This window comes from Oreochromis niloticus, linkage group LG3 (genome assembly GCF_001858045.2).
Source record: "Oreochromis niloticus isolate F11D_XX linkage group LG3, O_niloticus_UMD_NMBU, whole genome shotgun sequence".
Taxonomy (NCBI): domain Eukaryota; kingdom Metazoa; phylum Chordata; class Actinopteri; order Cichliformes; family Cichlidae; genus Oreochromis; species Oreochromis niloticus.
In genome coordinates this window covers 74,691,957-74,705,916 of record NC_031967.2, presented here as the reverse complement: position 1 = coordinate 74,705,916, position 13,960 = coordinate 74,691,957, and the positions used below count along the sequence as shown (strand labels likewise).

The following is a 13,960-nucleotide window of genomic DNA, read 5'->3' as shown; positions in this document are numbered from 1 at the left end:
TCACTCCCAACTCGTCAAATGTGTGACGCATGGTCAGGCTCCCTCTGCTTCACTTATCGACGCGCAGGGTACCCCCCTCTTATTGAATACTATAGATCTCCTTAAACGTTGTTTATTGACGACAAGAGATTGCCGCGGAAGAGCCTGTTGTCCGTATATTTATATATTTCCGAAATCACATTGTAGTGACGTGTACTGAACACAATTATTATATACATATACATATACATATTATATAATGTAAACAACTACCTGACAAACAGCAGATACAGCAGATAAATTAATTATAGGCTATTACTGTTGGATCGTTTATTGCATTTATGGAGGGAGTGGTGTATGCTGGGTAATGGCATAGCTAGCGACTGGGTGACTTTATTCACCGTTCGATCGACCGGGGCGATCGGGGCTCAAGAGTTGGGAGTTCGCCTTGTAATCGGAAGGTTGCCGGTTCGATCCCCGGCTTGGACAGTCTCGTTCGTTGTGTCCTTGGGCAAGACACTTCACCCGTTGCCTACTGGTGGTGGTCAGAGGGCCCGGTGGCGCCAGTGTCCGGCAGCCTCGCCTCTGTCAGTGCGCCCCAGGGTGGCTGTGGCTACAATGTAGCTTGCCATCACCAGTGTGTGAATGGGTGGATGACAGGTTATGTAAAGCGCTTTGGGGTCCTTAGGGACTAGAAAGCGCTTACCATTTGCCATTTCACCGTTATTAGCAGAAATCAGTCCCATAGATATGGGCCATCCACCTGCTAGATTGTTCAGAAGGTTGTTATCATCCATCCAGATGGAGGATCAGTAACAGGAGCGTGGGAAGACTCCAGAATCCACTCTGGCTGGAATCCGGTGGATACAGCAGTGTTTACAGGTAAGACCATTTAAACGGACAGCATTTATAGAAGGATTATTAAAAGTCAGCGAGTGTCAATAATGTTAATGTGGTTATGTTAGTAATACACCGAGTGCTAATATAACAGCTTTAAGATGCATTTGCAGATATTATTACGTGTTTTACCGTCTTTATGGTGCTAGCTTAAAGTTACGGTGTAAACGTTAGCTTATATTGTAGTAAAGCTGTTACTGTTGAAACGATGTTAGCACAGAAATATTAGCTTCTGTCATGACTGATGAAGTTACTAGTTAATAAAGTTTCCAGTAAAGTGATTAATCGCAGCCACAGATTGACAGTAAATATCCCGATTAGCTTCAATGCATCTGTAATAAATATGTGCAAGTTTCAGTGCTTCGTTTAAACTGTATGATACTTATACTGACCCAGGGTCAGTGTAAAATACAATCCTAGCTGTGTGAACAAAGCCTGGCTCCTTTAATCCTGCATGACAAACCTCAGGATGCAGGTTATTATTACTCTTTCCTGCTGGCACACCTGTCACACCTGAGAGTCAGCTAGAAAGTTACAGTAAGGTGGACATCATGCAAAGACTGCCAGACTCTGTAATACTGTAAATGATCAGTGACTCAGGTTAACACTAAACTTCAAACAGTACCTCTGTGTCTCTGTGTGTGCTGAACATCTAGAATCAGATTGAGTCAGGCTGCATCAGCTGAATCTGTTATATGTAAATATCAGTATTTTTTAATTCAGGTGTGGGGAAAATACGTAAGATTACAGTGAAGAGATGTACCAGATTAATCCCTGGCCAAAGGTATTGTACCTTTATATATATATACGTATATATATGTATATATATATATTTTTTCTCTTTTGTAATTGATGATAATTCAGTGAATATACTGCGCCGCTTCCTTTTATTGCGTCTCACATTGCTTTAAGTTTTTCAGTGTCCAGTTATTTTTTACTGTTGTTCGAATTCTCTGCATGTTTGACCCTGTAGACTGTTTAATGGACTGCTTGTCTTCCTGTTTGTAACCGCCGCCTGTTTTTGACTAAAGATTTGATTTCTGACTTTAACACAGCCTCTGCGTGTCCTCCCTTTGTGTCCTCTTCCTCTGTGAATGTGTTGCATGTGTCACAGATTCATTTTATTAACAGCTTTCCCACAGTGAGTTGCATCAGCATTCATTCACAGCACATGTCAGAAGGATTCAGATTAATACAGTGATCTTATAGTCAGAATTATCCTGACAGACTGCCACTGTAAATTATCTTTCATCAGGTCAATTTTAAAGTTCAGTATTTCAAAGCAGGCGTTATGAAGAATCATACTGGCATTAGGACTGTAACAATATGTACTTACAAAGTCAAAGTTTTTTAATTATGCTAGAATATTGGAAGAAAATCAATTGTTTTCTACATATTAATTATTCTGAAATAGAGATGGTGACCATAACTGTACAGAAGCACTAAACAACTGACAATCTAACAAACATTACTGGCCTGAGCCGTCATGCACAGTGAGTCTGATCCTGTGCTGTGAGAGTCTGACAAGCATGTTTCTGGTCAGTTTGGAAGAAATAATATCACAATGTTGATCTTTTTTTAATATTCGTTTTACAACATAAACTGTGATCAAAGCTACTTATGTTCACAGCATGTAATAATAGTGACAGTCCAGGGCATTGTGGTCTGTTGAGCTAGGGTTAGGGTTAGCAATTCAGACATATGTAATCAATTTTACTCTTGCTGGAACAAACGCCTAGGAATTTGTATTATAATTCATGAAATATTCATATTTAGTATCAGTCGTTTTATATTATAACCACGTATCCACCCAGGCTCATGGTGGGGCAGGGCTCTGTCCTGGGATCCTTGAGTGAAAGCTAATGTACACCCTGACCAGGTATCCAGTCTGTCACAGTTGTTTTCAATATTTGGTTCTAAAATATGAGTGAAAACAAAAATCCAACTAGGATTCGACCCGTAGAGGGGGGGTACTGTCACGGACCCAGCTCCAGGGATTCGGGGTCCGTGAGCAGTGTGGACTACTATTGTAGTTATTATTATTTTTATTATTATTATTGTTATTATTGTTATTATGGTTGTGTCTGCTGTCCTGTGTTCCATGTTTGTGTACTGTCAGGTGTTTATGGGTGTGTGCATGTGTGTGAGGGTGCGGTCGTGGCAGGCACTTTTAGGCCTGGTGGGTGTGGCCCTGCCAGCTGACCGGTCACACCCAGGAATCCACGCACACATGGCGCCGATCAAGCCTCGTCAGAGGAGCTTCAAAACAGTGTGGCTGAGAGCTCCTCGACGCTGGATCGTTGAGTGACTTCCCGTCAGTCTTAGTCAATGTGCAAGCTTAGTGCAGTCTGCCGTTAGGTTTTGTACTCACGGCTGCCTTTTGTATGCGCGTTTCCCCAGGAGGAATTGTGGCGACCAGGAGGCAGTACACAGGGAACGGAGACAGAGCACGGAGCACGGGATAAGGGACAAGACACGGAACAGGAGTCGGGATCGCACGGGGGATTTATTGTTGTTTGGATTTTCACCACTGTAAATAAACGCACTGCCTTCGTCATCAAGTCCTGCATTTTGGGTCCTCATTCCTCACATCCCCACGGTCTGCCTGCCAGACCGTGACACATATGATGGATGAAGTCTGTCTTTGACTGTATTGTCCAGCTGATCCATCAAACCCCCAGCAGGTAAACCTTATCATGACATAACACAGTAACAGTAAGTAATGTAAAAAATTAAACAGCAACAGTCTTCATCATTAAATCTCTGGTTGCTTCATTTTTCTATCCTATATCAGATACTTTAAAGGTTTTAGTAAAGTTGCATTCTCATGGTGAGGCAAAGTGCTTTATGTGTGTGCGTGCGTGTCATGAACGGCTATAAAAGCCCCTTAATTACAGAACAAAGCGGGGTTTGAGTTCGAGTTACGGCAGACTGTCGCTACTTCTAAACAGAACGCAGCCTTCCTACGGCGGACAGCTAACAACAGGAATCGGACGCGGTCCACCCTAGTCCACAGCAACCACCATAGCAACCGCCTAACATGTCTTTAAAACACATTCTTTATCCATAACTATCAAAAACGTGAAATGATTTGTAAAGTGTGAAAGTGTTACAGCTGCAGAGAGCTATGGCGGTATCTTTGGAAGCTGTTTACATAGCTAATAATATACGATGTAACCATGGAGACAGTCAGTCACGTGAGCTAGCGGTGCACGTTTACTACAGTGAATAAGGTGATTGCGTGCACAGCGTCCACACGCTGCAAAGGGTAAAGACATTACTTCAATATTGTTTTATATTTATGTATATTTGCCTTCTGTTGACCATCACCTCAGGTTCACCATTACAGTTTCAGCATACAAATGCACACTGTTAAATATGAACACGTTCAAAAAAATCATGTCTCAGAAATAAGCACAGCTGTTCATGTTTGTCATAGTTTTATTTGTAAGAAAATTGTGAAGTTCATATTGTGTATCTAATTAAAGAACATTTGACAAGTCTGAGTCATTTCTTTGCCCTATGAGAGCTGGAATAAATATATATCCTGACAGTTACAGTTGAAACAGTAGAGACAGCGTTTAGCGTTGTCGGGCAGGATTCCTCCAGTGAGTTTCGCTGAATCACAGGCACGCGGTGACTGGCCATCCGGAGGTAAATTTGCCTCAGTCCCACCGTTGTTTTCAAAAAGGGGGAACCGCGGGGTGTGCTTCAGCGACTCACACATGCAGGAACTTTTAAAAAAAAACCAAGAGATGCACTGCAAAGGATCTGCAACAGTGAGCTGTTTTGATTTGGGAGAATTTTCAATTGGACCAACAGGGAAAGCCTCGCTTCCTTACAGCTGCAATTATTGGTTGCAGGTTCCTAGACACTCAGTTTGGGTATTCTAGTGTGAGAAATTGCGCCTTGTTGCAGTAGTAAGTGCAGGCCTTCTAGTGTATGGTTTTTTAGCACTTTTGCACCAGCGAAAAAAGGCAGAAAGGCCAGACAGTGGACGCGCTTGTTCGTACAATGGAAGCTGGGCCCAGCAAATGGGGGCGTCCCTACAGGTGGTCTGGGTGAAAACCCAATTTTAATTTTTTATCTTGTTTTATTTTAATTCTTTGGCCATAGAGTTTGGTCTGGTTAAAAAAAAAAATCCAAGTCTGTTCAAAACCCTCTTTTCAACAGAGAGAAGAGGGTTTTTTTGTTTTGTTTTTTGGACGGACCACTGGGAGGGAAACCATAGGAATGCGACGCCTGATTTCAGGACTGTCATGGGAAGGACTCTGTCCTTAGTTTACGGTGTTTAGCACTTTGCACCAGAAGGAAAAGGCTGGACGGTGAACGCGCTTGTCCGCAAAGCTGAGATCAGTAAAACGGCCAGTAAGGGGGCCATAAGGGACATCCCTCCAGGTTGTCCGGGCAAATCCATGTTTTGATTGGATGATTTCCCCCCCCCCCCTCTTTCAGAAATATGGGAAAGAATACATGCAGTGTGAAGTGTGTAGAAACTGAGGAATGCAGTAAAGAGTGTGTAAGAAGTGCTGTGGGTGTGTGTTGTTACGAAATCAGTTTCACCCCAGTTCTTTTTTATTCCTCAGGCATCCAGAGACGGCACCGGACTCAGTAGTCATTTCACAAAAACCTTTATTCATCTTCATTTAAGCATGCATCTTCTACAAGGAGAGATGTGCAAGGCCGGTGTCCCTCTGTAGATCTTCCACTCCTTTGTTTGTTACAGTCAGCTTTATAGAAGCGACCCCATCATAAAACCCCCATGGTGTGCTGCAAACTCTGTGTCTGTGTGTGTATGCACAAGCACGTGAGTGCCTGTGTGTGCGCATACCTGTGTGTATGTGTGAGTGCACGTGAGTGAGTGTGCATGTCGGTGTGGGTGCGTAACAGTTAAAGCACTGTGTGTGTGTCTCTGTGTATGTGACTTCCTGACGGTCATAAAAGTAATCTCCTCACCCAAGCTACCCCAAATTCCTTTAGACAACATACAAAACAGAGTTAACAGATTACAAACACTGAGACCCCCACTCTGCATCCACTGGGCTGTTGGCCTCTTGTTGTCTTACATTTAGAGATAAGCATGTGGAGAGTCTCCTGCAAACCTGCTTCTAAGTTATGACAATTATGAGCTTTTATTAAAGGTACAAACATCAGCATCAGCATCTCCCAACTGTAGCTTCCTGTCTCCTTTTATGACAGGCTGACCCCCAGTGTCCATAAATTCATTTCCCTCTACACAATTACACACACTCTCAAGCCTACAGCTAAGCCAACTGAAACACAGACAAATCCTTCCCTATTCCTCCGATCTACTGCTGGACCCTCTCATCTAAGCAACTTTAACACATCATATAGTAATAATTATTTTCTTGTACTCACAGTGTATAACCGAGAGTGATGGAAAGAGATGTGTTAAAATGTGGATAGAAGAATAAGAGAGGGAAAGTTTTAAGTGATGAAAATGATATTAAATAAATGTTTTAGTGTGTTAGTACAGGTGGCTACGGAACTGGATCAGCGCCCTCCACAAGCACAGCGGCTGGAGCAAAATGTAAGATTAACATAATTGGAACCACACCCAGCCCGTGTTTTGGCTAAATATTACACAGCTTCACTCCATGTACACCATAACCTGAACAAGCTTCGAGGACAATCAATCTTTCCCTGAAGACAAAATGCAGTTCGAGAGCAACAGCGTCGACTTCAGGAGTCAAGAATGTGAACACACAGCAACACTGCCGTAAACCCTAAACCCTAAAGGGTTCAGCAGCATGTACAAACGCTATCGTGGATGGAAGCATGTGCTCCCAATCACAAGCTGGGAGGTTCACCAGCGACATCACTGTGTGTGAATGGACTTGAGAAGACTGTCCGAGTTTCACATTTGCTATACTGGGAGCTGAAATGGCAAAGGAAGAGACTGAAAAGAGTGAAAGACAAAAGGCAAAGCTGAAGAAGAACGGCCCACTGGGCCCCTGACACGCCACAACTGTGAACTGCTGCAGATGCAGGAGAGAGACAGAAGCTGTGAGAAGTGGGGAGAAGAGAACATGGAGGAAAAATGAAGCCTATTGTTAATGTGAAAACACATGAAAATTGGGTTGGAAAACTGTGGCCGGCTGTCTTGTGGAGGCTGATAAAGAGTCCGTAGGATCGCAACAAAGGTAAAAATAAAACACACACAAACACACATAAACAGAGAAATGTGAAGGGAAAGGCAGCTTTAAGGACATGCCCTGCTGAATCTGCAGCTCCACTGCACACACATCCATTAAACCTGCCTACTAACACACACACATGCAAAGAAGATCAGCTTGTTATCTCCCATCAGCGTAAATTTAACAGACACTTGTTATCAAACGCTGACAATTAACTCTCTAGGTTGCAGGACAAGAGTTTAACTTTTGTAAAGGGAAAAAAAAAGAGAGATTCTGGTATGACCGACCAGTGCTCAGACAATAAATTTAGTTGTAAATATAGTAAATTGTGAAATGCTTTCTGCTTGATTCGTGCAGCACAAGTAATTTACTGTATGAAGGAAATTCTCTTTTGTGATAATATTTTCAGCATGCATTTCTGTTGTCCTGTCAACTTGGTGGGTTAATAGCTGATATGCAAATTAGTTGATTGTTAGATCAGGGAAGGATGACCGGATTATAAAACAAGTGAATAAGATGTAGCAGAGGGTTGAAATTAGTTTCCTGTTTCTGATGTATGGGTGAAGCTTGCATTCAGATATACACTCTGATTACATGAGAACAAACTTGTTTTGTGAAATACATGACAGCATGTTACACGTTTTATGTTTGGGGGGAAACAAAAAGAAAGAAAAGTTAAATAAATGATTGGGTCTGTGAAAATGAAAAATAAGGAAAAAAAAGAAAAGCACAGACCTGGGGAAGAAATTCACATTCCAGTGATAAAACATTGATATGAAGTGTTTAGGAAGCTTATAATGGTGAACATTAGTGTTGTGTGAACTGTGCAGCTGCTAATAAAAAAAGGGGGAAAATTTCTCTGTGTATTTAGCAGGTGGAACTTTGTTGGTTGGCCCCAGACTTTCCAGAATTGTGTGATATTCTGGAGCACTTGTGGGCAACCAGTAAATATGATGTGGGGAAAATGAACAAAGGTAGTGACTCTTAAGTCTGATTTCAGACCATGTAAGCATCAGTTATTAATTAAAGCCAGAATCAGTGACTGCAGCACTGCATGGCAGGTTCTAATCCCTACTGCGTGTTGTTTCACCTGAAAGCAAAACTTTTCCTGTGATTTTTCCGGCAGATTTTGGGGTTTTGTTTTAGTACCAGGCTGATTCTGCCAGTTAGGTTTGGGTCGTTTTTTTGTTTTTTTTTTCTAAGAGAAAGACTGGGTTTTTTTGTGTGGTTTTTTTACACTTAGACATGTTCAGGACCGGGCCTAATATGTTTTTTTTTGTAACGGTGCACTTAGTAAAAAACCTGCCAGGTACCATCCCTCTGGGGGTGATATTTTGTGTGTTGACGATTTAAAAGCTGGCCTGCAAGATTAGGAGTAAAAGCGCTATAAAATACTTTCATTGAGAGCAAATATAAGGTGAGCTTCTCTAGATTACAATGGGCTTCTGAGGAAATTCACCTACCTAGGATGCTGACCATATTAGATGGTAAGTCCTGTGTTTAAAAGGATTGTAGCGATTCAATCCATTTCAAAAGCAATAAGAATTGTTCTTATTTTTGTAACATTGCTGCCAGTGGATACTTACATTTGTGTGCGGTTTTCCACTATCAGCAATGACTGGTATGAATGCATATGACTGGACTGTGACTGGACTGATGATGTGGACTAAGTGTGACTGACTTGAAATTGAGAAGACGGTAACTATTTTAGGATTAGTCCTTTCTAATGCCTAATCCACCCTAAACAGTGAAAAAAGGGTGGATGTATGTGGGGTTTTTTTTGTTTGTTTGTTTGTTTGTTTGCTTGTTTTTGCAGGAGCAGAAGGATGACGGAGACCAGAGGAGGGGAGACTGTAGGTTTACATGAGTGTGGGCGGGCCTTGCAGACTTAACCCTTTAGCTGCTACTTTTCTGTTTTACTGATTATGTGTGAAAGAGACTGTTTTTACTGGCTGTTTGTTGGTTATAGTAACACACTGTATTGTTGGAAAATGTCAAATGTTGGCAGAAAACATAGCGGCCTTGAAGAGCGTGCAGAGAAGGCCAGCCCACATCAGCAGCAGTTAAGCTATGCTCTGATGAACGGCTTTCACCCACCCACTGCTGACTTCATTAGGAAAAAGAAAATCTGTGGCAAGATCTGAAAACTGCTGTTTTCATTATGTTAATACCTCTCGTTAGGTATTAACATTCAGTTCTACACCAGGTCTACTCCAGTGCTTGAAATGATCACTTTTTTGTAACGGATCAACATCAAAATTAATAAGTGGAATGCTTAAGTAAAGTTATTGTATGAAGCAAAGTTTGAAGAGTCTTGAAAAGGATATTAATATAACCTTACATTTGTTTACCGTCCTTATCAAACATGTTTTTGTTTGCAGTCACAGGTGTGATTTAGAAAAGCAAAACTACACACATCAACACTCACAAACCACAGAGATGATGAAGCTGTTTGAATTTGAATTTTTTGCAGTGTTCATCTTAATACACAAGAGCACCGTATGTGCTGATACATTATTGAATCAAATGAATGTAGAATATTACTCACTCTAGTATTACAGATAAACATAAAGTTCTGTATGTGGAGTACGAATAGGTATTTGTGCTATGATACTCAGGCTAGCTTGGCAACACTACACAGATTACATATGAAACAGCTGTGCAGACAAGTAATAGTTCATTGATCAGTTAATTCATTTGTTAATTCATCATTGTCACATGGTTTTATTTGAATGCAAATAAACTTTATTTGAATTATACTTGGAGAGACAAGGTGGGGTGGAGTGCAGCTCTAATATGTTTTGAGCAAATAATCACATGAACGGGAGTCAACAGAGAAGAGAAGAGAAGAGAAGAGAGGACCCATAAGGTTGGTGTTCCTTTTGAGTTTATAAAATTAAATGACATACAAAAACAATATTTATTTTTAATTATTATTATTATTTTAAAATTTTGCAGTTTTCTGACTAACTATGTTCAAGGTTCTTTATTTGTCACATGCATTTTCACACACAGTGAAATGTAACCTGACACACTCCTCGACATGTGCAAAAATGGGGGGGGGGGGGGGGGTAGAGGAAGAACATTATATATATAGTATATACATTAGGTGAATGTGCAGTAGTTGCAGCAAGCAGGTGAATTCTGTACATTAAGTGAATTAAATAAGAATAGACAATCTGACTATTTTACAGAATAGACAATATAAACATATTTAAAATTAAAGGAATTTGAAATGTACATTGTGCCGGTGGGTTTAGAGTGTCTGGAAGAGAGTCCTGTCTCAGTCAATTATAGATGATGTGAGAGGGCGGGTGTGTGTGTGTGGGGGGTGTGTGTGGGGGGGTGTTTAGGGCCCGGATGGCTTGGGGATAGAAGCTCCTCTTCAGTCTCTCTGTCCTTGCCCGGATGATATGGAAGCTTCTACCGGATTGCAGAAGTTGGAACAGTTTGTTGCCAGCATGGGACGGGTCCTTCAGTATCTGCGTTGCTCTAGTCCGGCATCTCCTGGTGTAGGTGTCCTGAAGCGGGGGGAGAGCAATCCTGCAGCAGCGTTCTGCTGTATGGATCATTCTCTGGAGAGCTTTCTGGTCCTTAAGACAGCTGTTCCCAAACCACGATGTGATGTTCTGTGTGAGGATGCTCTCCACAGCGCCCGTATAGAAAATCCTGAGGATCTTTGGAGAGACCCTGAACTTCCTCAGTTGTCGTAGGTGGTACAGGCGCTGCCTAGCCTTTTTGGTCTGGCCCTGAATGTGGGCAGCCCATGTCAGGTCTGAGGAGATGTGGACAACGAGATACTTGAAGGACTGCACTCTCTCCACTGGAGCTCCATTGATGATAATGGGCTTGTAGTCTCTGTGCTGACTCCTTCTGAAGTCCACCACCAGCTCCTTGGTCTTGGCGACGTTCAGCTGGAGATGTTTGTCCTGGCACCATGATGCCAGATTCTTCACTTCGTCCATGTAGGCCGCCTCATCGTTGTTGGAGATGGCGCCCAACACCACTGTGTCATCAGCAAACTTCACAATGGTGTTGGAGCCGTGGGTGGCCACACAGTCTGAAGTGTAGAGGGAGTAGAGCAGTGGCGAGAGGACGCATCCCTGTGGTGCTCCTGTGTTGATGGTGATGCTGTTAGAGACGCATCTACCCACCCTCACCACCTGAGTTCTGCCAGTGAGGAAGTCCAACACCCATGCACACAGACGGCTGTTGAGTCCCAGATCCCTGAGCTTTGTGAACAGTCTGCTGGGCACTATTGTGTTAAACGCTGAACTGTAATCAACAAACAGCATTCTCACATAGTTACCCTGTTTCTTGTCCACGTGGCTGAGGGTGGTGTGCAGGACGTGGGCGATGGCGTCCTCAGTGGATCTGTTGGGTTGGTAGGCGAACTGGAGCGGATCTGTGGTGTCTGGGATGGAGGAGGAGATGATGTTCTTCAGCAGCCTCTCAAACACCTTCATTACTACCGAGGTCAGTGCAACTGGCCAGTAATCGTTCAGGGATGAGGGTTTGCTGTTCTTGGGCACCGGGATGATGGTGGATCTTTTGAAGCATGTGGGGACCACAGACTTCGCCAGGGACTCGTTGAAGATGGAAGTGAACACACCTGCTAGCTGGTCAGCACAGCAGCGCAGCAGACGGCCGGTGATGCCGTCTGGTCCCGCTGCTTTCCTTGTGTTCACTCTCCTCAATGCCGCTCGGACGTCATGCTCCGCGATGCTGGTCACCGGTCTCTCGCTGATGACGTCACTGTCCTCGGTAGTCAGACGGTAGATAGCATTAGCCGCCTGGCTAACCTCGAAACAAGCGTAGAACTGATTCAGCTCGTTGGTGAATGCAGAGTCGGCGTTGATCGGCGCAGTGTCCCTGGCTTTGTAGTCCGTAATGGTGCGTAGTCCGTGCCACATACTCCGTGTGTTGCCCTGGTGGAAGTGGGACTCCACACGCTCCCGGTACCGGCGTTTGGCATCTCTCACCGTGCGCCGTATGAGGCCACTTTGTAGGCGCTCATATCGCCAGTGGCGAGACCCGCGTTGTAGGTGGCGGTCCTGGCGTTCATTGCAACTATGTCAAAGTTGTTTTATATTTTCAGAATTATAATATCATAAGGGTTTTGAGACTATACATGAAAAAAAGCACCTTGAACACTGGGGATAGACAGTTTATATATCAAACATTTGTAGATACCTTCTCATCTTTCTGCTGGGCTTCATGTGGTAATATACTGCAGTTATTCATTAAATAAATTTAGGAAGAAACAAAGAAGGTCATCAGTAGAGGAAACACAAATTTTTAATGTGTTGAACCTCTAAGTCAGCGTATTTTCAACAGCATATTGTGAAAGAAAATAAAAAACATACAAATAATTCTTGAGGGAGATTTTGAAGTGCTTAACAGAGAAGCAGCTTTACATATTTCCTGCCACTAAGGAAACATGTAATGCAAAACTAAGATCAGAGCTGAGGTAAGACAGTGACAGATGATGCAGTTAATGCCTCTGGTTTATTTGAATATACAAAACTCTGCACATCATTTAAATGCTTTACACTTATTGTCCTAATGAAAGGACAAAAAAAAAACAGCAGCAGGTGGATCAAACACACTGAGGCACATAGTGTATTTTGTACAGTGTGTGGTAGTCAATAAAGAAATGCATGACATACGTGAATAAGTGTATGTCTATATGACGCATGTTTATGTCAAAATAATTTCCATTGCTGAACTGTATTTCCCAGTTTGTCATTGTCACAGTTTGGGCTGGACAGTTGGTACTCTACTTTTCATGAAGAAAAAAAAATCATACATGAAATGGAATTGAAATAAAAAGTTGATAAAGAAATCTCTCTTTTGGATTTTTAAAATCTGTATTAAAGTAGTCAAATCTTTCAGAAACATAAGTGTCTGATTTCTTAAATTATTTTTTTCCAGATGTCACGAAACTCATCGTTCTTCACTAACTCCTCTTTCGATCTGCACCTTTCCTCCATGAACACCTCTCTTTCTTTGTACATGTACTGTCTCATCTCTAAACCCAGCTCCTACATCAATTGTGCATTCAGCATCACCGCCATCTTCCTTGTCCTCCCTGTCTGCATCCTCATCCTCCAACATGGTCTGCAAGAATGGAGGAAAAAAGGCTCCACCTTCATGGAAGTACTGAGTCACTCTGACTGCTTCACCTACAACATCGTCATCATGGACCTGTTTGCTGTCTTAGCGTGGATCTTCACTTATTGTGGTATCGTCATGAATAATTTAAACATGTTATCCTGGGGGTTCTATCTTTACTCTGTCAGCTTTTTTGGAGTGATTTTCTTTCACATGCTGACTTGTGTGGAGCACTACATGGCTGCTGTTCATCCCATCACTTATCGGAGTTTAAGGAGAGAAAGAGGTGTCAGAATCAGAAAGATCAGTATAGGCTGCATTTGGCTGCTTTGCTTTGCAATAACAGGTTTTGCAATGATAGATGATAGGATCATCGCCATTTTGAATTTTTGCCTCTTGACATTGTCTTTAACCGTCTCCTCCTTCTGCAGCCTTTCTGTTCTCCGTGTCTTAATTCATCCGGGCCCTGGAAAAGACGGCAGGAACAGGGACAGGGTTGACCAATCAAAGAAGAGGGCATTTTACACCATTGTGACCATACTGGGAATGCTGGTGTTGACGTTTGTTTGGGATCTGAATTGGTCTGTAGTGTATGTTACAGGAAAATTTAATGGATGTGTATTATTGTCATGGAGTGTCTGGTTTAATCTCCCCAGCAATGTCTTGTTGCCTCTGCTGTTTCTACACAGAAAGGGTAAAGTTGTGTGTTGCAAGAACAACATGCAATGAGTATAAAGAAGAGCACCTAGGATCATTTGGGGTTGTCTGTTTTTGCGATGCGCAGACGACATCATCTGAAGATCCAACCCTGA

At 42.5% G+C, this 13,960-nt stretch overlaps 1 long non-coding RNA gene across 1 annotated transcript; it reads left to right on the top strand.

Annotated features, from left to right (window-relative positions):
- The first annotated feature begins 2,291 nt into the window (after nt 1-2,291).
- LOC109197409 (uncharacterized) lies at nt 2,292-3,636 on the top strand. Its single transcript, XR_002058523.2, has 2 exons — nt 2,292-3,190; nt 3,277-3,636. It is a non-coding gene; the product is annotated as an uncharacterized LOC109197409 (long non-coding RNA).
- Nucleotides 3,637-13,960: the final 10,324 nt, after the last annotated feature.